We start from the raw sequence: 21,432 nt of genomic DNA on the forward strand, positions 1-21,432 counted from the left end.
GAGTTCAGCGACTTTGGTGGGATCGGGTTTCGTGAAACCCGACTGAAACAAAATTTGAGTCGGATGAAATTGGTCCGACTAGGGCAAAAAAAAAGTAGGACTTTCGTCCGAAACCCGACCCCAATGCAAGTCAATGGGAAATAAGTCGGCATTGAGCGGATGACATTCATCCGCTCAATGCTGACTTTTATTCCCCATTGACTTGCTTTGGGGTTGGGTTTCGGATGAAACTCCGACTTTTTTTTTTGCCCTAGTCGGACCAGTTTCATCCGACTCAAATTTTGTTTGTCGGGTTTCACGAAACCCGATCCGACCAAAGTCGCTCAACTCTACTGCTAAACTTCAAAACCGTTTTTCCAAGTTTAAAGGGAGTCTGTCACCCCATTTTTATACAAGCAATTTACTGTGTTGTAAAACACTGTTTACAGCTCGTTGCCTAGGTGACCGACCTCCGCTGGTAGATAGAAGAACATGCACACTGCTTAGAAGCACTTTTCTATTAAAGGAAATCTGTCACCCCATTTTTGCCCTATAAGCTGCGACAACCGCCATCAGGGGCTTATCTACAGCATTCTGTAATGCTGTAGATAAGCCCCCAATGTAACCTGAAAGATAAGAAAAAAGAGGTTATACTCACCCCGGCGTTCGGTCCGGTCCGGCGCCTCCCATTTTCATACGATGACTTCCTCCTTGCTTCTCCCTCGGCTCCTGCGCAGGCGTACTTTCTCTGCCCTGTTGAGAGCAGAGTAAAGTACTGCAGTGTACCGACCTTTCTGACCTTTCCCGGCTCCTGCGCACTGCAGTACTTTACTCTGCCCTCAACAGGGCAGATAAAGTACGCCTGCGCAGGAGCCTAGGGAGAAGCAAGGAGGAGGACATCATTGTATGAAGATGCGAGGCGCTGGATCGGTGCACCCGACTCCGCCCCTGGTGAGTATAATCTAACATGTTTTTCTTTCAGGTTTCATCGGGGGCCTATCTACAGCATTACAGAATGTAAGATAAGCCCCTGATGACGGTGGCCGCAGCTTATAGGGCTAAAATGGGGTGACAGATTCCCTTTTAATAGAAAAGTGCTTCTAAGCAGTGTGCATGTTCTTCTATCTACCAGCGGAGGTCGGTCACGTAGGCAACAAGCTGTAAACTGTGTTTTACACCACAGTAAATTGCAAAATTGCTTTTATTTACAATCCCTATCCAACAAACTGCTCATTTCATTCTTTTCAGAGCTTTTTCTGACGAGTTTCCACCTCTGCTCCCTATGTCTGGCTTTTTGCGGTACCGCTGACGTCACATTGAAATTGCAGCAGCCAATCACTGAACTCCGCGGCTGTGCCCCGTGTATACGGAACACCCCCTTAAGAGCCACTGAGCTCACTGATTAACTGTCAGCATGACCTCAGCACAGCTGCTAATGATAGACACCTGGAGCAGCAGAGGATACTCTGTTGGACCTGGGAAAGGTGAGTAAAGCACTTTCTTGAAAAGAAAAAAAAACTCTGAAAAAGAGCAACCCCCTTTAAGTGAATCTGCAGTTTCAGGTGATGTTTCAGAATAAGCGATCATTCTTTTGTACATGAAGATTAACTACCGTATATATGATTTCTAGCTTCCAATTGTTAGCTATTTTTCCCTCCTCATTGGAAACTTGATCCGTTTCATCTTATGCCTTTCTGCTATGTTTCCTTCTAGCGTCTCTCCCCTCCCCTTCAGAAGTTGTAATTTGATTATTCACTGCAGAGAGATTGTTTTTGACAAATTTGATTTTTTTTTTTTTTTTTTTTTTCATACTGACACGTGGGGAAAAATCTTTTCTAAGATATGATGATGCAAAGTTGTGTTTTTGTTTTTTTTTTTTTTTTTTTTCTTCATTTAGAATTAATCTTCGCTTTCACTGTTCTAGTGTACTTAGTGCTTTAAGGGAACCTGACAGCTGAAACGTACTACCTGATCCACATTGTGGCACTTAAGAGGAAAATTGTTGAATAGCTGCCAGTAGCTGACCTGCACTGTAGACTAGTCGGACAAGTGAGCACCCAGTGGCTTCTCATCACACTCTGCCCTTGAAGGGATAAGTCTCTCCCTATACACGCACATGGGGAAAACTGCCAGGGACCCGCCTGTCTGATTAGTCTACTGTTCGTCTATTACCTTTTTTTTTTCTAAGTTGGAACATTATGTCTGAAATTGTGCTGCCAGTACCTGATACATGCTGCCTTATCTACAGGCAGCATTTATCAGCTGTCAAGTTTCCTTTAACCACTTCATGACCAGATGTATTTTCGTTTTTGTTTTTCACTCCCCTTCTTCCCAGAGCCATAACTTTTTTTATTTTTCCGTCAATATGGCCATGTGAGGGCTTATGTTTTGCGGGACGAGTTGTACTTTTGAACAACGCCATTGGTTTTAACATATAGTGTACTCGAAAACGGGAAAAAAATTCCAAGTGCAGTGAAATTGCAAAAAAAAAAAAAAAAAAAGTGCAATCCCACACTTGTTTTTTGTTTTGGCTTTTTTGCTAGGTCCACTAATTGCTAAAACTGACCTGCCATTATGATTCTCCAGGTCATTACGAGTTCATAGACACCAAACATGTCTAGGTTCTCTTTTATCTAAGTGGTGAAAAAAAAATTCCAAAGTGCACCATTTTTCGAGACCCTTAGTGTCTCCATTTTTTGTGATCTCAGGTCGGGTGAGGACTTATTTTTTTGCGTGTCGACATGACGTTTTTAATGATGACACATTTGTGCAGATACGATCTTTTGATTGCCCGTTATTGCATTTTAATGCAATGTCGCGGCGACCAAAAAATGTAATTCTGGCGTTTTGATTTCTCTCTTGGTACGCCGTTTAGCGATCGGGTTAATTTTTTTTTCTTTTGGCGATTCTGAATGCGAGGATACCAAACGTGTAGGTTTGATTTTGATTGGGGCAAAAGGTGGGTGATTTAAACTTTTATGTTCTTTTTTCTTAATTTTTATTTTTTTTTTTTTTTTTTTACTTCAATAGCCTCCATAGGAGGCTAGAAGCATCCCATACTTGATCGGCTCTGCTACATATAGGCGATGCTCATAGCAATCTGCCATCAACAACCATAGAGGTCTCGAGGAGACCTGGTTGTCATGGCAACGCGTCGCTTACCCCCGATCACGTGACGGATCAGCGATGTGCTCATTTCTGGTTGGGCGCCTGAAGTTCTAGTTAAATGCCCACTGTCAACATTTGACAGCGGGATTTAACTAGATAATAGGCGCGGGCTCTCCGCCGGATCTTTAACATGGGGGCAATGTTTGACTAGTGTGACCAACTGTTTACTATTGAGGCTGCCTATGGCTAGATCTAATAATAAAAAAAAAAAAAAAATCTGGTTATATTCACCTTCCGGCGTCCCGCGCAGCCTTCCCGGGCCTCAGCGATGCTCCCGTTCCCAATAATGCCTTGCGAGACCTTTGATGACGTCGCGGTCTCACAGTAATGTAGCAATCTCGCGAGGAATAGGGACTGCTACAGTAATCGCGAGACCGCGACGTCATCAAAGGTCTCGCAAAGCATTACTGGGAACGGGAGCATCGCTGAGGCTCGGGAAGGCTGCACGGGACGCCGGAAGGTGAATATAACGCCATTTTTTATTTATTTTATTTTTTTTTACAGGGATATGGTACCCAGAGCCCGGAGGACAGTCTCCTCTCCTCCGGACCGTAGGTACCATCCGCAAATATTCTGCTTACTTTTCGCATGGTGGGCACAGCCACATGCGGAAAGTAAGCAGAACAATGCATTCCTATGTGGGCGGAATCCCCACGATTCTGCAAAATTAATGAGCATGCTGCGTATTTTTCCGCGATGCGATAACGCCGCTGGAAAATCCACAGCATTAGCACAGCATTGCGGAATCCCATAGGAATACATGGGATGCTGTTTTTTTGCGTTTTCGCGGCAAAAACGCGCGTTAAAACCCGCCGCGAAAAAAACTCGATGTGTGAACGCAGCCTAAACGCTGGTATTCCTGGTTGTGGACACGCAGCCTTATCATCCTCTCTGCAATGTGCTGCAAATCACTAGATTCATCTATACTACCTTTTCTATATTGCTATAATGAAGTGAAATCAACAGAGTTTTAAAGATGACCTGTCGTCAAGTGAACAGTCATTGTTCTTTATTCCTGCTGTTCCCCTAAGTATGTGTTGTTTTTTTTTTGTTTTTTGGTTTTTTTTTTTCTTCAGGTTTAGCAGAAAAATCTGTATAAAGAACAGTTGGAATTTCCGCTATTTTCCACCTATGTTTTTCATAACAGAAAAGATTACATATGAAAAATCTCAAGCGTGGGCCCACACACTGCAATTTTGGTTTAGTCTGCATTGAGGTTTTTTTTTTTTTTTCAAACACTATTTGGGCAGTAATGCATCATTTAGATGCGATTTTCCACAATTGCTGCAAAAAAAAAAAATTGCAGTTTTACTGCAGTCGCAGCCAAAGACTGATTGTAACTTAGAGTTTAGACTCTGACTTTGATTGGGTGAGCAAAATTTAAAAAGCCATTTTAGTTAACGTGGAATATTTGTGGTAATGGCCCTGTTAAACATGCAATCAGAAAATGGACTGTTGGGGTGCATATGCACGCAGAGGTCAAGCTGCAGCTTTAGGCTGTGTGCCCACGTAGCGCTTTTTTTAGCATTTCTGCAGTGCTTTTTGACAAGCGATTCTGCTGCAGAAACGCATAAGAAAAGCATCCAATTGATTTTTTAGGAAAAACGCACATGTTGTGCCAATGGTGCGTTTTTTACCGCTGCGGAAACGCTTAGGCTACTTTCACACTTGCGTTTTTTGCGCATACAAACGATGCTTTTTTTTTCCAGCATTTTTTGTGCGCATGAAGAAAAAACGCAGCGTTTGTATGCGTTTTCAATGCGTTTGCGGTTTTTTGGACGTTGTTTGTCTTCCCACAAAAAGAAATGTAGATAACAATCTTGCAACACACACCACCAATGGGACATCAGTGGCGGTGTGGTGTGGTAATATATAGACCCTGTCTACAGCCGTATTCACATTTGCTTGATTTTTCTCATGTCAACATGGAACTGCGCTGGCAGAGTTTTCACTTCAACTTGGATTTGGACATCGCGATGGCTAGGGCATATGCAGTTGCTTGCCATGAACAAAGGGAGAGAGAGACAGTGAAGACGGCAGCGGCGGCGTTTGTGGATACATCCGATTGTTGAACTCCGGAAGAGCCGTGGGGCGTACCACACCCTCTACAGCGAGTTACAGGCAAACCCGGAGAAATTTACAGATTACTGTATATCCGGATGTCCCAAGAAAGTTTCAGCGATTTGCTTGCTCGTGTCCAAGAATCCATCCGGAGACAGGATACACAGCTTCGTCGTGCGATTCCTCCTGAGGAACGGCTCCTGGTGACATTACGGTACGTAATATTTAAAAATCAAGGTTGGGTATCTGCATTTTTTTTTTGTGACATGTATTATTCTAAACCTGGCCTAATTATTTTTCGTGAATGTACTAATTTTTTTTTTTATTGTTTTAAAAAACCGTATACAGAAATATTAATTTTACTTCTTTCTCTGTTTCGCAGATTCCTGGCGACTGGAGAGACCCTATCTTCACTACACTTCCAGTACCGTATTGGAATCTCCACTTGTCTGGAATTGTTGTGGACACCTGCCGGGCTCTCTGGAATGTTCTTTGTCCAGAATTTATGCCCCTGCCCACCGCTGAAAAGTGGATGGAAATTGCTGACAAATTCTGGACATTATGCAATTTCCCCAACTGTTTGTGAGCGGTGGATGGGAAACACATACGGATCATGAAACCCAAAAGAACTGGATCGGAGTATTATAATTACAAAAAGTACTTTTCAACAGTACTCATGGCCATTGCGGATGCTGGATGTATGTTTGTAGCAGTGGACATTGGAGCATTTGGCCGTGGTAATGACTCACAGGCTTTTAAAAACTCAAGACATGGGCCGGAAGTTGTATGGCAACCAATTTAATTTCCCTATGCCACGGCCTCTTCCCCACACCGAAGCTCCGCCACTGCCCTTTGTAATGGTTGGGGATGAGGCTTTTCAAATGTGCGCAAACCTACTGAAACCCTACTCCAGCCGTGACTTGGACCACACCAAAAAAATCTTTAATTACAGGCTGACCAGGGCCAGAAGAACTGTAGAGTGTGCTTTTGGGATTCTTGTCTCCAGATGGCGAATTCTCGGCACAGCCATTAATCTTAAACTTGAAACAGTGGATGAGGTGGTGAAGGCGTGTGTGGTTCTACATAATTTTGTGATGGCTAAAGAGCACCCGACCTTTGAACTCGATGATGCTGCTCATAACCCATTGCCTGAAATCACTCAGCACCCTCTCAGGTCATCCGTTGAAGTTGGCCAAATGAGGGACCAATTTGCGGCCTACTTTTTTCTCCGATGTAGGACAGGTGCACTGGCAAGATGAAATGGTGTAAAAATGTTTTTGTGTGTGTATGTTAATAAAAAAAACTGTGTTGATACCTGTACCGAGTGCACTATGTCTTTTTACACTCCATTAAAATAAACAACTTCCCATGTATACCTGTGAATTAATGATGTTCTTACACCTGGGCAGGTAACTACACATACAAGTTAAACTGCAGCATCGCTAGTTTTCGTGAAATATATTGGTACGAAGCGACGCTGCAGGTTAAAAATCATATGTGTATTTACCTGCTCATGATTGATAAATAGTTATGATACTAGGCCTGGGTATTGGCCATAGGCCTGGGTATTGGCCATATGACTTGTATTTTACCCATCAGTTGATTGAACACACTTAATAAGAGTATGTTGTTAATTACAAGGTATATCTATCATCCCCCTGGCCTAGTATAACAAGTGAAATGAGGATGGTAAAAACAGCTCATCCTCAAAACACTTAATGACACCTTGCAAAGTTGAAGGCGCAGTGTGTGTACGGCGCAGTGTGTGTAGGCGGCGCAAAAAATATTAATCAAACTTTATGGTAAACCAGAAATTCAAATTTATTTTTAAACAAAAAAAAATTATAAAAAGCTTTATTTTTTTTTTTGGCGTTTGGTGGCAGATGGTTGCAAGTTGGGGATATGCAGTGAAGATGAACAGCTTATAGTGGATGAAGGTGTTCTAGGGGAAGGTGCAACAAAACTTGTGGGTGAAGGGAGGCCAGTGATGGGAATGGAACTAGACACACTAGGAGAGGACAGAGGTTCAGCGACAGTGGTCCTAAGTGTTTTTTGTCTCCTTAAACTGGCCTGCCTGGACCTCCTTGGGCTCAATGCCCGCCTTGATTGTTGGCCCCGCCTGGAACTTGTGGCAAATAAGGAATGTAGGTCCCCCGTCTGCTGCTGTGGCTGCTGCTGCTGATGCTCTGTGGTGGCAGTGCTTGTCCTTGCAGGAGGACTGGTGGTGGCAGTGATGGTCCATGTTTGCGCAGTGGTGGTGGCAGGGCTAGTACATGTTATAGTGCTGGCGGCAGGGCTGTTCCACGTTTGAGGAGTGGTCACGGTGGCTGTGCTCCAAGAATGCATGGGGGTGGCGGTGGTGCTCCAGACAGGAGCAGCGCTTGCCATGGTGGTGTTGGTGATGTGACCAGCAGCACTCAGACTTGTGGTGGTGTAATGGTGGGTGTCCTGGCTTTGAATAGAGGTGTCCGTGCAGTGGTATGCAGCACAAGTCGGTAGTGAGGTGAAGCGAGTCAATGGTGGCACAGTTGGAAATGACACCACTGACTGCTGCCCGTACCGATTATGCTGCATAGCCTGCAAGTAAGCAGTGTTGCAGGCCTGCAGCACACTCAGCTGTTGCTCAGGACTAAGGTGTTCCGCCATGCCCTTTTCAATTTTACTAAAAAAATGGTGCTCTGGTCTGTTGAGGTCGGCTGTTATGATTGAGTCACCGTAGGAGGCAAAAACAAAAATGCTAGCTAAGTCCAGAAAACCAGAGAGGTTGGCAGCTATCGGATTGCATACCCCTGATCCTATCACAACAACTAACAGTAGCCGTGGGGGGTTCCTACGATGCCCTAGACCCCTCGATCACAGCCGGAGAATTAAATAGGCCTAAAGAAAGAAAGGGGAAATCTAAACTGCCCCAGGGCAGACCCCAAAGCAATAGGCAGCCCCCAACATATAATGACGGTGAAGCAAGATGAAAACACTAACACAGACAGAAAGATAGACTGAGCAAAGACGGGGCCCAAAACTACCTAGATAGAAAAGGACAGGAAGGCTGCTGTCTGCAATCCGTAAAAAACCCTATGAAAATAAGAGCCAACAGACTGACAGTGAAAAAGGCCCTGAAGACGCTAGGCTTCAAAAAAGCTATGTCAGTACTCAGGAATATTCTGAAGACAGAGCAACAGGCAAAAGGAGATTCAGCTCATCCCAGCAGGGAATGGCAGAATCCAAAAAAAACAAGGAAAACAAACACAAAACATAAATGCAAACAGGCAAAGCAGAAACTTAGCTTTAGGGAAGCAGGAATCAGACTGGTGTCCTAGAAGTCCACAGAGAAATCACCTGCAGGGCAGAAGGGCTTCGGCAGCCTTATATCCAGTCAGTGACTCCACTCAGCCAGTCATCCTCATTAGACTCAGGTGCCTGATAATCAGGCTCATTACCTTCCTTTACCAGAATAGGGAGTTCCCCTGACCTCAGTGACGAATGGGAAAATGAACTCACAACAGTCGGCCTCCAGATGGTCAAGGCGCTGTTTGACAGAGTGGAAGCGGTGTTCCATGTGGTTAAAACCACGTTCCATTAGTGAAAAAACGCTTTCCACTCTGTCTGACAGTGACTTGAGGCTGGCATTAAAGGCCTCACTCAAGTGCATAAACTCGGGCAAGACATTCCTGTCCAAGGCCCTCTGCAGCTGGCGGGTAGTGCCCGCATAACCAGTGGCAGAGACCTGGGACAGGGAAACACCTGATTGACCAGCTTCCTCGTCAGCAGCTGTCCGTGTTGCAGATGTGCAAGGTGCTTCCTTGCTGTCAGATGGCTGAGACTGGTCCAAGGTCGTCCGATGAAGGACCGCTTCAGGGCCAGGTTGCAGGGTGCTTCTCCAGGTGCTGTTGAAGAAAGGAAAAACATTACTATGCATTTACAAGAAGCATCAGCTGTGGAATAGAAAAACACAGAATAATAAAAATAAAAACCCAAAAATTATAATACTTACGCTCTGGTGGCAAGGACCGGTCTTCGGAACTGCAAAGCTTGATAGTGCCGGTATTTTGTTCTGGTCCTTGCCGCTCAACCACTGCGAACCTGCCCCTCAGCACGAACATCAGTGTTGAAGCGGTCCTTGATCGAGCGCTAACGTGTTCGGACTTTGTTCACTGTTGGAAAAACAAACAACATTTAACAATTGTGTATAATGCACGATATATGCTATCACTAAACCCAACAGTGCCATCACGAACAAGAGTCAATGCTGCACAATACAGCAATACAATACCCAAAGCGGTCACTGTTGAGCCAGATAACACTGTTGGGTTTCCTGCTAGGATATATCTAGCACGAAACACAACAGTGCCATCAAGGACAATAGTCACTGCAGCATAACAGAGCAGGGAAATACTTACTAAACGCCTTTTTGGAGGTTGCAGTGGCGCTGTCCCAGCCATCCATCAACGCTGCGGCCACCTCATTCCATAGCCGATGGGTCACCACATTGTCCTTGTACAACCGGTCACGGCTGGCCCACAATGGGGCACGCTCCTGGACCAGGCGGATAAGGTGCTCATTATCCAGGTAGACGTCTTCATCCCATTGTGGAACCTAGACAAAAAACATTCATTAGAATATTCGAATTTTGTGTGAATAAAAAGTTAAAAAAGATCCAGAATAGAGGAAAGTTAGAAGATAAAAAATAAAGGACATTACAAATCATTTGATACTTACATTCCGTATCACCACTGTCTCTATAGTTATGGTACAGTTCTGGCAGACACCTACTTTTATACAAACATGAAGTTTTTGTAGTTGGGGGTTTTTATAACTGGTCTAACCAATGGACACCAAAAAAACGCATAAGCAAAAAAATGCATACTTGCGCATGCCAATGCGCACCCATAGACAATAATGTTAATTTTTTGCTTAAAACGTGCGCATGCGTTTTTTTAAAGTGGTTGGGCGGACCAAAAAATGCAACATGTAGCGTCTGGAAATTATGGACGCACATCTTAAAAAAAAAAAAAAAATGCAGCGCACGAAAAACGCATACGTGCGCATGCCGATGCGCACGGAAAACGCATACGTGCGCATGCCAACCCAGGTTAAATATAGGTAAAAAAAAACGCATGCGCACATATGCGCAAAAACGCAAATGTGAAATCCAGCCTTAGCGATTAAAAACGCAGCATGTTCATTAATTTTGCGGAATCGCACGCGATTCCGCATACCATCAATTATATGGGCAAAAACGCTTAGCCTCAAGCGTTTTTGCATGCGTTTTCCTATGTGCCCACCCTGGCGTTTTTAAACGCTCAGGAAACGGATCCCATTTCCCAGAAAACGCGCGTCTTTTTCCGCGCGTTTCTTGCGCGTTTTGTGCAAAAAAGCCACGCGTTTGCACACGCGTTTTCTGGGAACATTGGGGGAAGGCTAAAAACGCTCAGCTATGTGGAAATTAATGAGCATGCTGCGTTTTTAGCCGCTAAGCGATTCCTGAGCGGTTAAAAACGCATGCATTGGCACAAAAAGCCAAAAACGCATGCTAAATAATTAGAAGCATCTTGTAAGCGTTTCTGCAGCGTCTGAGCCGGCACAAACGCTGCGGAAACACTTACAAAAACGCTACGTGGGCACACAGCCTGACAAACGCTTACAAAAGCGCGTCAAAAAACGCATGCGTTTTCCCGGTAGCAGGGTGTGCGATTCTGATCAGGTTTATTCTGCTTCAGAATTGCTACGTGGACACATAGCCTTTAGCTGCACAGTCACTTAATCTTTCAGAGAAACTGGTATTTCACCTGCAAAGTCGCTCTATTATTCCTGCAAACACTTTGGCGGTTATCCACTATTGGTAGGAGTGCCGGTCAGTGGCCATGCAGTTGTCACGTGTTGGAAGCGCCTGGCCAACAAATGCGTAAAGATGATCACGGGGTAAAAACTCGATATTGTCTAGAGCTGTAATAGGTTTTGTCTAGCCTTGTGTAGACCCCTGCACTTGTGTATTCTTGTGGTGATATTTAAATTGTTGTATTTGTTTTTGCTAGTGGAAGCACTCATTCATAGTTTCTAAAACTGTCATATCCCATTCACCTTGAACTTTACTTGGTCCTGGTATTGCTTAACTTTGTCGACTTAGTTACCCATCTCTGTAATGAAATAAATCACTGTCACAGCTTTTTGAAGGATGCTGGCAGCCTAAATGTGTGAAGTGTTTCTGTATGCCATGGTTTACTTTGTCTAACAAGAATGTGCTACTAGGTTCTTGACTAGAAACTATTTCCAGAAGAAATTGGAGGAATGATTGAAGAGATATCAGAGCTTTTCCCTGGTGAAGCTGTTGATGATGGTCAGAAGCACATTCTTCTTCACTGATGGGGAAAGATCTCTAATGTAGACACATTGGGGATGATGATAATATCAAAGTTTTACACCAGAACCGTGGCGAAAAATATTTTGAATAGTCATAAAAACTGAGACTCTTTACTTTCCTGCCAGTTTGACGCAGTGCCACCAAAACTACCTGTCAGTTTCCGCAACAGTACTTATGTTTTACACCAAAAATGTTCCCTAGACTTGAGTTTAATTTCTGGCAAGGTGCACGGAGCCACATGCCACTGATCCACCAAAATTCATTAAGTGGCTAATGAATTTGAAGCATCTTATTGTTGCATGCGCATTATTATGACTGGTGTATTAAACGACATTTAATCTGTAAGCAGGTATTTACGGTACTGTGTAATCTGGCAGCAGCATGATGTAGAGACAGATCTTGATTCTAGCGATGTCACTTACCTCCATGCTGTCAGCTACATCACCACAGGAAACTGACATTTTTTTTGTATTATTTTTCATAGACTTCAAAAACGAGCCCCACAGTAATCAGACAGAACAATATACAGTATTTTTCGGACTATAAGATGCACCGGACCATAAGACGCACCCCAATTTTCAGAAGGAAAATAGGGGAAAAAAATGTGTCAAATGGGGGTCCGTCTTACAGTCTGAATTCAGCTTACCTGGGAAAGGATCCGGCACAGGTGGAGGAGTGGTCACAGGGGTCATTCAGTGGTCCAGGCTCATGCGGTGGCGGCTCTGTGCTGGGGCAGGTTGGTTGTGCTGGGGCAGCTGGGCTGGGGCATCTGGGCTGGGGCAGCTGGGCTGTGCTGGGGCTGCTGTGCTGTGCTGGGGCTGGAGCAGCTGGGCTGGGGCAGGTGGGCTCTGTGGGGTGAGGGTGGCGGCTCTCTGTGCTCCGTTGCAGGGGCGGCGGCTCCGCCAGCATTTCCTCCAAGCCCGGAGGCCCCCGCACATCCCTTGCTGGCCGCCGCCAGGTTGCGGTGGCCTCAGGGAAATTGGACGCCGGGAAGATGGCCGCCGGTCCGGGGATGGCGCATGCGCAGGTTCAGATCTCGTCCCGAGATCTCTGGGGATGAGATTCAAATCTCGGCAACGAGATCTCGCCCCCCCGAGATCTCGGGACGAGATCTGAACCTGCGCATGCGCCGTCCCCGGACCAGCGGCCATCTTCCCGGCATCCAATTTCCCTGAGGCCACCGCAACCTGGCGGCGGCCAGCAAGGGATGTGCGGGGGCCTCCGGGCTTGGAGGAAATGCTGGCGGAGCCGCCGCCCCTGCACCGGAGCACAGCCTGCTGCCACCACCGCACTACAGAGCCCCGCGGCACCAGCCATGGACGGCTGTAAGTATATTGTGACCATAGGACGCACCCCCCACTTTCCCCCAAAATTTTTTGGGGAAAAAGTGCGTCTTATGGTCCGAAAAATACGGTACATGCTCTGGCTAATTGGTTCTGGAATTTTGGTTTTGAAAACGGTCATCCATCTAGTTAATTCACCTCCAGCACTTTGGCTGTGCTACTAGATTGCATAGAGGCTGCGTTTCCATTTAGATTTTGTTACGTAATCTGCCAACAAACCCATGGCAGTTCACTTTATTTCGGTATAAATAACCTCAAAGTTATCCTCTGATTTGTGCCACGGATTCCACTACAAATGCACATAGGCATTTCCACACACACAAAATTTGCCACATTAACATATACCGTAATTCAAAGTTTTACCTGTATCAGGACTTGAAGTGTTTTTCCTCTAAAACCTCAGTGTGCACATATTCTTACTTACCCCTTTGCGCTACCCCACCTTCATTAGCACATGCATTAGATGCCCCAATTCTGACATTTTGTCCTGCTTTTCCTGATTGCCCTTGTGCGTTGGCAAGCAGGATAAGTGAATTGGAGTTGATGTCAGCTATGACTTGTCAAAATCACAGCTGGCATAAAGTTCTGGAGTTAGTAATGGAAAGCCGTCTATCAGACACCTCCATTGCGAATCCAGTATTAACCCCTTCCCGACCTTGGACGCACTCAATATGTCTTGGGTGGCTGCCATCCTCGAACGAACGGAGTTCATCTAGGCGATTTTACGTTCACAGTGGCTGTGTGCGCACGATCGCCATTGGGTGTTAGCTGACACCGAACACTCAGTGCAGGAGCAGTGCCCACATTGCTCATGACACTTTAACCACCTAAATACTGCAATCGCAGCATTTATCAGTCATGCAGAGGAATTGTGCCCCCTCTGCACTCCCATCTGCGCCTCATCGCGTGGGCCTGATCATTGCTGCGGTGACCCCATGTTGTCAAGGTGACATCCAGGTCACCAGGCTATGGCAAACCCCTCACACCATGCGCACATCACGGTCTCAGGGGCTTATTAGTGCAGCACTAATAGTTATGGTCCCATAGTGGGACAGTGTGAAAAATTGTAAAAACTTTAAAAATACTGTACTGATTTCTTATTTTTATGTAAAAAAATAAACAAAAAAAGTACAAGTTGGATATCGCTGCATTCATGATGACCCGCCCCATAAAACTGTCCCACTAGTTAACTCCTTCAGTAAACACCGAAAAAATTAATAAAATAAAGAAACGGGGCGGGGGGGGCAATGCTTTTTCATCATATCGCCAAACAAAAAGTGGAATAAAATGCCATAAAAAAAGAATGTAAGTAAAAATGGTATCTCTGAAAACGTCATCTCGTCCTGCAAAAAAGCAAGCTACCATACAACTCAATCAGTGGAAAAAAGTTAGTTTTCAGAATACAGCGATGCAAAAATAGTAAAAACTTTTATAGAAAAAATAACTGTATAAAAGCACCAAAACAAAAAAATGTAAATGTGGTATCGCTGTAATTATACTCACCTGAAGAATAGAGCTGCTTTATTTTACCACATGTGGAACGGCAGACTCCACCTGAAACCCCCCCCCCAATCCCCAAAGGAAAAAACAATTCCTGAATTGCTGGTTTCTGTCATTCTAGAATAGTGCGATCAAAAAATGTCATGTGACTGAAAACTGTACTAATAAAAAAGTTAACTTGTTCCACAAAAAAAACAAGCCCTCACACGACTGTTTGCCGTAATCTGGAATAATTCGAACTATCTAAAAATGGAAATAAAAAAACTGTTTTTTGCAAAAAAAAGCATCTTTTAGTGTGTGACAGCAGCAAAACAACAAAAAAAAAAATTGGTATCGCTCTGTAATTGCACTGATCCGAAGAATAAAGTCGCCTTATCACTTATACCTCACGATGAATGGTGTAAAAAATAAATAAAACCAATTCTTCACCTACTGTTGATTTGGTAATTCTGCCTCCCAAAGATCGCAGTAAAGCTTGGCTCACATTTATCCTGCCTTCAGTCCGGAGTTTTCGTGTAAATCTCTGAAATGCTTGATTCAGACTGAACCACCGGCGCCAAATTCCCTATGAGGGGGACGATGGAGGCACTGTCTAGCAGTCTGTGATCCGGCTGTGTCCATCTTTTTGGACGTGCATAAGAGTGGTCTGCCACAGTTTTGTGCACTACTGAAAAAGGATGCAGCTGAACAGAGGCCATACGGAGTCCAGAGCATCTCTGCGACTTCATTATAGTGAATAGATCCATCCGGGGTTTCATCTGAATCATGTAACTCTGAGAGTTAGATGGAAACCCCAAAGTAAGTGCTCATCGTAGAGGTCCAGATAAACGTGATCCCAAATGTTATGTAAAATGTTCCCAATAAAAGCTTCAAATCAGTCCACAAAAAAGCAAGTCTCTACTCAGGTCCATCATATGTCAATGGAAATGCAGGAGGCTTCCACGTTACTGGTAGCAGGCATAATGGCTCCTCAAACCCCCCCAAAAATCTAGCAAATTCTGCGCTTCCAAATGCCCCTCTCCCTTCTGAGCCCCAGTGTGCCTAAACAACATTTAGCGTCCACATGTTCAGCAATTCTGTAGTGATGAGATTCCGCCTAATTTACGGTTGTGTGTCTCCAGAAGAGCAAGCTGGGTACACCCTACTGGTCATTACAATGTACTGATCACTCCAATGGCAGTTTGCAATTTACTCAGTTACCTCAACACCCATGGAGTCCAAATTGTCACTCCACCTGTAGATAAATTCCCAAAGGGGTATAATTTCTGAAATGTCACTTGTGGGGGAATTCTGATCTTCTAGCACTTAGGGGCTGTGTATATAAAGTCTGCAAACTATTCTAGGAAAATCTGGACTCCAGGAGGAAAATAGCGCTCTGTTTCTCCCTAGTCTCGCCATATGGCTAAGCAGTGCTGTACAGCCACATATCGAGTGTTTCCACATTCAATAGAAATTGTGGTGCCATTTTTACCCATTTCTCCTTGTGAAAATGTAAAATCTGGGGCTAAATTTTTTTTTTTTTTTGTGGTAAAAAATTTTTTTTTTCTTTAGTGTCCAATGGTAAAAAACTGACATACCTCTGGTGTCAATATGATCACTGCAGCCATAGATTAATTCATTGATAGGTGTTTTTTTGTAAAAATGGGGTAACTTATGAGCAGTTCTAATGTTCTGGCATCTCGGGCTCTCCTAGTGGTTCATGGCACCCCCAAACCATAGCAGTAAAATCTTCACTATAATATGGTGCTTCTTCCCTTCTGAGCTTTGCACTGTGCCTGAAAAGTATTTCCCGTTTGCAAACTGAGGTCCATTTTTTCCTATAAGCCCTTAAAAAAATTTAAAACCTGGGGCTAAAACAATGTTTCAGTGGTAAAATTGTATTTTTTTTTTTTTTTTCTTTACCACCCAATAGTATAAAAAAATCTGTGAGGCATATGTGGTTTCAATATGATCACTGTACCCCTAGATGAATTCATTGAGGAGTGTAGTTTGTAAAATGAGATCATATATTGGGGATTTCTCCTCTTCTGGCACCTCAGGAGCTCTACCAATGTGACGTGGCACCCTCGAACCATTACAGCAAACTCTGAACTCCAATATGGTGCATCTTCCCCTTTTGAGCTTTGCACTTTCCCTCAAAAGTAGTTTTTGACCACATATGGAGTATCGCTGTAATTAGTAAGAAAAAAAAATCTCAATTTGTTGCACAATTTCTCATGTTATACCTGTGAAAATAAAAAAATTTGGGTCTAAAATTAAATTTATGTGAAAAAGTTCCATTTTAATTTTTCCTTCCACATTACAGAAATTTCTGTGAAGCACCTGAAGGGTTAATAAACTTCGAGTGTGGTTTTCAGCACCTTCAGGGGTGCAGTTTTTAGAATGTGGTCACTTGGGTATTTTCTGCCATATAGACCCCTCAAAGTTACTTCAAATGTGATATGGTCCCTAAAAAAAAAAAAAAAAAAGTTTGTAAATTTTGTTGAATAAATTAGAAATCGCTGGTCAACTTTTAACTTCCTAATAAAAAAAAAAAAAATTGTTGCCACTATTGTGCTGATGTAAAGTATACATGTGGGAAATGTTTATTAACTACTTTGGGTGAAGTAACTCTGATTTAAAGACATATAAAAATTAAGTTTGAGAATTGCAAAATTTTCATTACATCAGTGACACTGCTTATGATTGTACAATTTTACCTGGTCATGAAGGGGCAAACAGGCTTTTGGGGGGGGGGGGGGGGGTTAAAATGAAAAATATTTGAATAAAGACCCACTCCCCCCAGACACACACTGTCCCTAGTTCATCATTATTTGGGTGGGGTGGGGGAAGCATATCCACTGTATACCATTGAATCTGAAGCAGTCCAGAAATGGATACCTGAAAATATCTAAAGCGAGAAATGAACACAAGATACTGTCCCTCAGTCACCAATTTATTAGCAAGAAATGTTCCCACACAGCTCCGATGTAGTTCATCTTTCCCTGAATCCTGCTCCGGCATCTGTAAAAAGCAAAAAAAGTTCAAACTATTTATATATGCCTGGTACTGACGACAAAGCTAATCAGAGCTGCTGGATATCATTGAATGCAGAATTGGAGCATCTAATCAATGCACCAATTTTAAAGAGGCTGGTAAAGGCTCAATGATCAGGGACCTTCCAAGCGTAATATAACAACTTACAGCTGTCTGCTTTACCTTTGCTGGTTATCAAAATTAAAGGAGACACCCCCCTCCCCCCAAGTCATTTTTTATTTTATTTTTTTTTGTATATATTAGCTTAACCCCTTTCGGACTTTGGGCATAATAGTATCCCTCCCTTTGATGTGGACTCTAACGCTGAGCCCACATCTTTCCCAGCACACGTCAGCTGCCTTTGAACAGCTGACATGTGCCTCTAACAGCCGAGGGTAGAATCGTGATCCACCCGCAGTTGTTAACCTGTTAAATGCCGCTGTTAATCTCTGCATTTAACTAACGCTTCCGGTTAACGCTCCGGAAATTCCGCCCATCTGATCATCGCCAGTATATAGCAGAGCCGATCAGACAACTGCAGCTTTTAGTCTCCCATGGAGACTATTTAAGCATGCAAAAAGTGTAAAAAAAAAAAAAAAAAAAAAAAAAAGTTGTAAAAAAATATAAACGTTCAAATCACCCCACTTTCGCCCTATTCAAAATAAAACGATAAAAAAATCAAACTTACCCATATTTGGTATTGCCGCGTTTAGAATCGCCCAATCTATCAATGTAAAAAAATTAACTCGATCACTAAATGGCGTAATGAGAAAAAAAATTCAAAACGCCTGAACTACATTCTTTTGGTCGCCGGTACATTGCAAAAAAATGCAGTAACAGGCGATCAAAAGATCATATCTACACCAAAATGTTATCCATAAAACCATCAGCTTGGTGCACAAAAAAATAAGCCCCCACCCAGCCCCAAATCACGAAAAATGGAGATGCTTTTTCTTTTATTTACCAAAGCTTGGATTTTTTTTTTTTCAGCCCTTACCGTATTTTTCCGACCATAAGACACACTTTTCCCCCAAAATTTTTTTGGAAAGTGGGGGAGTGCGTCTTATGGTCGCAATATGCTAACCTCTGGGGCTCTGCGGTGCGGTGGTGGCAGCGGGCGGGGCTCTGCGGGGTGAGGGTGGCGGCGGGCTGTGCTCCGGTGCAGGGGCGGCGGCTCCGCTGGCATTTCCTCGCACCCCGGAGGCCCCCGCACATCCCTTGCTGGCCGCCGCCATGTTGCTGTGGCCTCCGTGAACATGGACGCCGGGAAGATGGCCGCCTGTCCGGGGACGGCGCATGCGCGGGTTCAGATCTCGTCCCGAGATCTCGGGGGATGAGATTCAAATCTCGGCAACGAGATCTCGTCCCCCGAGATCTCGGGACGAGATCTGAACCCGCGCATGCGCCGTCCCCGGACCGGCGGCCATGTTCCCGAAGGCCACCGCAACATGGCGGCGGCCAGCAAGGGATGAGCGGGGGCCTCCGGGGTGCGAGGAAATGCCGGCGGAGCCGCCGCCCCCGCACCGGAGCACAGCCCGCCCCCGCACCGGAGCACAGCCCGCCCCCCCCTGCCCCAGCCCAGCTGCCCCAGCCTGGACCACTGAATGACCCCTGTGACTACTCCTCCACCTGTGCCGGATCCCTTCCCAGGTAAGCTGAATTCAGACTGTAAGACGGACTCCCATTTGACACATTATTATTTTTTTCCCTATTTTCCTTCTGAAAATTGGGGTGCGTCTTATGGTCCGGTGCGTCTTATAGTCCGAAAAATACGCTAAATAAAAAAGAGCCTGGACATGTTTGGTGTCTGTGAACTCGTAATGACCTGGAGAATTTTAATGGCAGGTCAGTTTTAGCATTTAGTAAACATGGTAAAAACAATTGGAATTGCACTTTCTTTTTCAATTTCACCGCACTAGGAATTTTTTTCCCGTTTTCCAGTACACGATATGTTAATACCAATTGTGTTGTTCAAAAGTACAACTTGTCCAGCAAAAAACAAGCCCTCACATGGCCATTTTGACGAAAAAATAGTTATGGCTCTGAGAAGGGGAGCAAAAAACAAAAACACAAAAATGAAAATACCTCTGTTCGTTAAGGGGTTAATACAAGTACAGTAAACTACATACGCAAAACACTGATTATATATGACAGATTATCTACTTAGTTGTCTATCCCAAAATCGTTCTTTATCTTTGCACATCTGTCATTTCTATTCTGCATTCTGTTCCGGTACGAGTCACACGGATGGTACACGGATGTCGCACTTTGTCATCTGTGTGCAGGATGTATTGACATCTGCTGCTGCTGGAAAAAAGTGGACGTGTCTATGCATGGTCTGTGTGAACAAACTGGTGTGAGAGCAGCCCCATAGCTTATATTGGGTGTGCGTGTATGTCTCTGGTACGTGTGAAAACGGAACACCACACATACCGGAGACACTGACTTGTCAAGGGGGCTTAATCCCGTACAAGATAAATCCTAGGAACCATGTAGCCAGTGTGCTTAGCAATTCTCTCCTGTGACTTCTTTATTTTATTTTTTCTTGATCTCTCTAAACATGCTTACATTTGTGTACCAGAAAATATCAAGCCAATTCCATAGTCTCCATTGGCACGTTAAATGGGTCCACCTCCGGCTTTACACTGTTGTCCTGGTCCCTATTTAGTTTGTTTGCAATGTTGATGTCACGTCAACAGTGTTGCAGCCTATGTGTAAGTTCCGTGTCTCTGCCCATGTAGACAAACCGATCATGGCAGTGTTAGAGAGCTGGCTCTTGACCTGGAAGAGTAGGTAATATTCATTTTTTTTTTTTTTTTTAATTTTCAATATGGGAGAAACCCCTTTTAAATTTTAATGCAAGAATTCATGTGCCCTTCAATATGTTGTTTTTATTAATCTGTGGCTTCCTTTTTTCTTTCTTGCAGAAAATGCGGTGAGGACACAGATTTAAAGTCTACAAGGGCACTTGAGGTAACTCCTGTAACCTAAATATTGTTGGTGTGAAATGCTCATTTGTTATACACTTGGCTTCATTCCCAAACTACTTGTACATCTCTGCAATTGTAGGGCTGTTTAAAAAGTTGTTTAAGCGATGTCTGCTCTTTGGAAACTAGACTTCATCAGTTTTGTCTTTTAGCACTTTAACTTTTCTAAATTTAGAGCTATGATATAGAAGGCTGTTTTTCAAAGCTTATATACATAAATAACCCTGTAAAATTAATTTGTGTATATAGATTTCTATACAGTGCTTTGAAGTATTCATGCACAGTGAACTTTTCCACATTTTTTTTCATGTTACACCCAAAAACTTAAATGTATTTTATTTAGACTTTGTGTGATACAATTAACACCAAATTAAAAGTTTTTGTGGATATAATGGAAATGATGCATGGTTTTCTAATTATTTTAAAATTATATATCTGAAAATTGACATGCCACCCGTAGTCTGATGTCCCTAAATAAAATCATGAGTGACCAATTGTCTTCTAGAAGTCACGTAATTAGTAAACTGAGTCCACCTGTATGTAATATATTCTCAATATAACTCCAGCTACTCTGAAGGCCTCAGATCAAACAGCATAATGAAAACCAAGGAACACACCGGCCCCCAGTAAACTATTGTAAGGGTATGTGCATACGTTGCGGATTCTGCTGCGGATTCGGCCCTGCGGATCCGCAGCAGAGTCTCCTGCAGTGTACAGTACCATTATATTCAATGTAAAATAAAAAAACGCTGTGCACATTCTGCGGAATAATCCGCGCCGAAACACAGCGGTTTTGAATCCGCAATATGTCCATTCTTTGTGCGGATTCCTCAGCTTTTTTACACCTCTGCCATTATAGGAATCCGCAGGTGTAAAAACGCAGCTGGAATCTGCACAAAAACTGCACTAAATCAGCAGTAAATCTGCACTAAATCCGCAGGTAAAATGCAGGCCGTTTACCCGCGGATTTAGCAAAATCTGCGCGGAACAATCTGCAGCAGAATCTGCAGCATGTGCACAT

The 21,432-nt window shown here is 43.8% G+C and overlaps 1 protein-coding gene across 3 annotated transcripts in view; it reads left to right on the top strand.

Moving 5' to 3' along the window:
- TAB2 (TGF-beta activated kinase 1 (MAP3K7) binding protein 2) overlaps positions 1 to 21,432 on the top strand; it is a 112,669-nt gene that overhangs the window by 18,957 nt on the left and 72,280 nt on the right. For all 3 annotated transcript variants that reach the window (XM_073575651.1, XM_073575652.1, XM_073575650.1), the window contains exon 2: positions 20,352 to 20,397. The gene's annotated coding sequence lies outside the window, so the exon portion shown is untranslated. The remainder of the gene's footprint in view (positions 1 to 20,351; positions 20,398 to 21,432) is intronic.

This window comes from Dendrobates tinctorius, unplaced genomic scaffold (assembly GCF_039654945.1).
Source record: "Dendrobates tinctorius isolate UK_male_01 unplaced genomic scaffold, ASM3965494v1 ptg000046l, whole genome shotgun sequence".
In the NCBI taxonomy this organism is placed as follows: domain Eukaryota; kingdom Metazoa; phylum Chordata; class Amphibia; order Anura; family Dendrobatidae; genus Dendrobates; species Dendrobates tinctorius.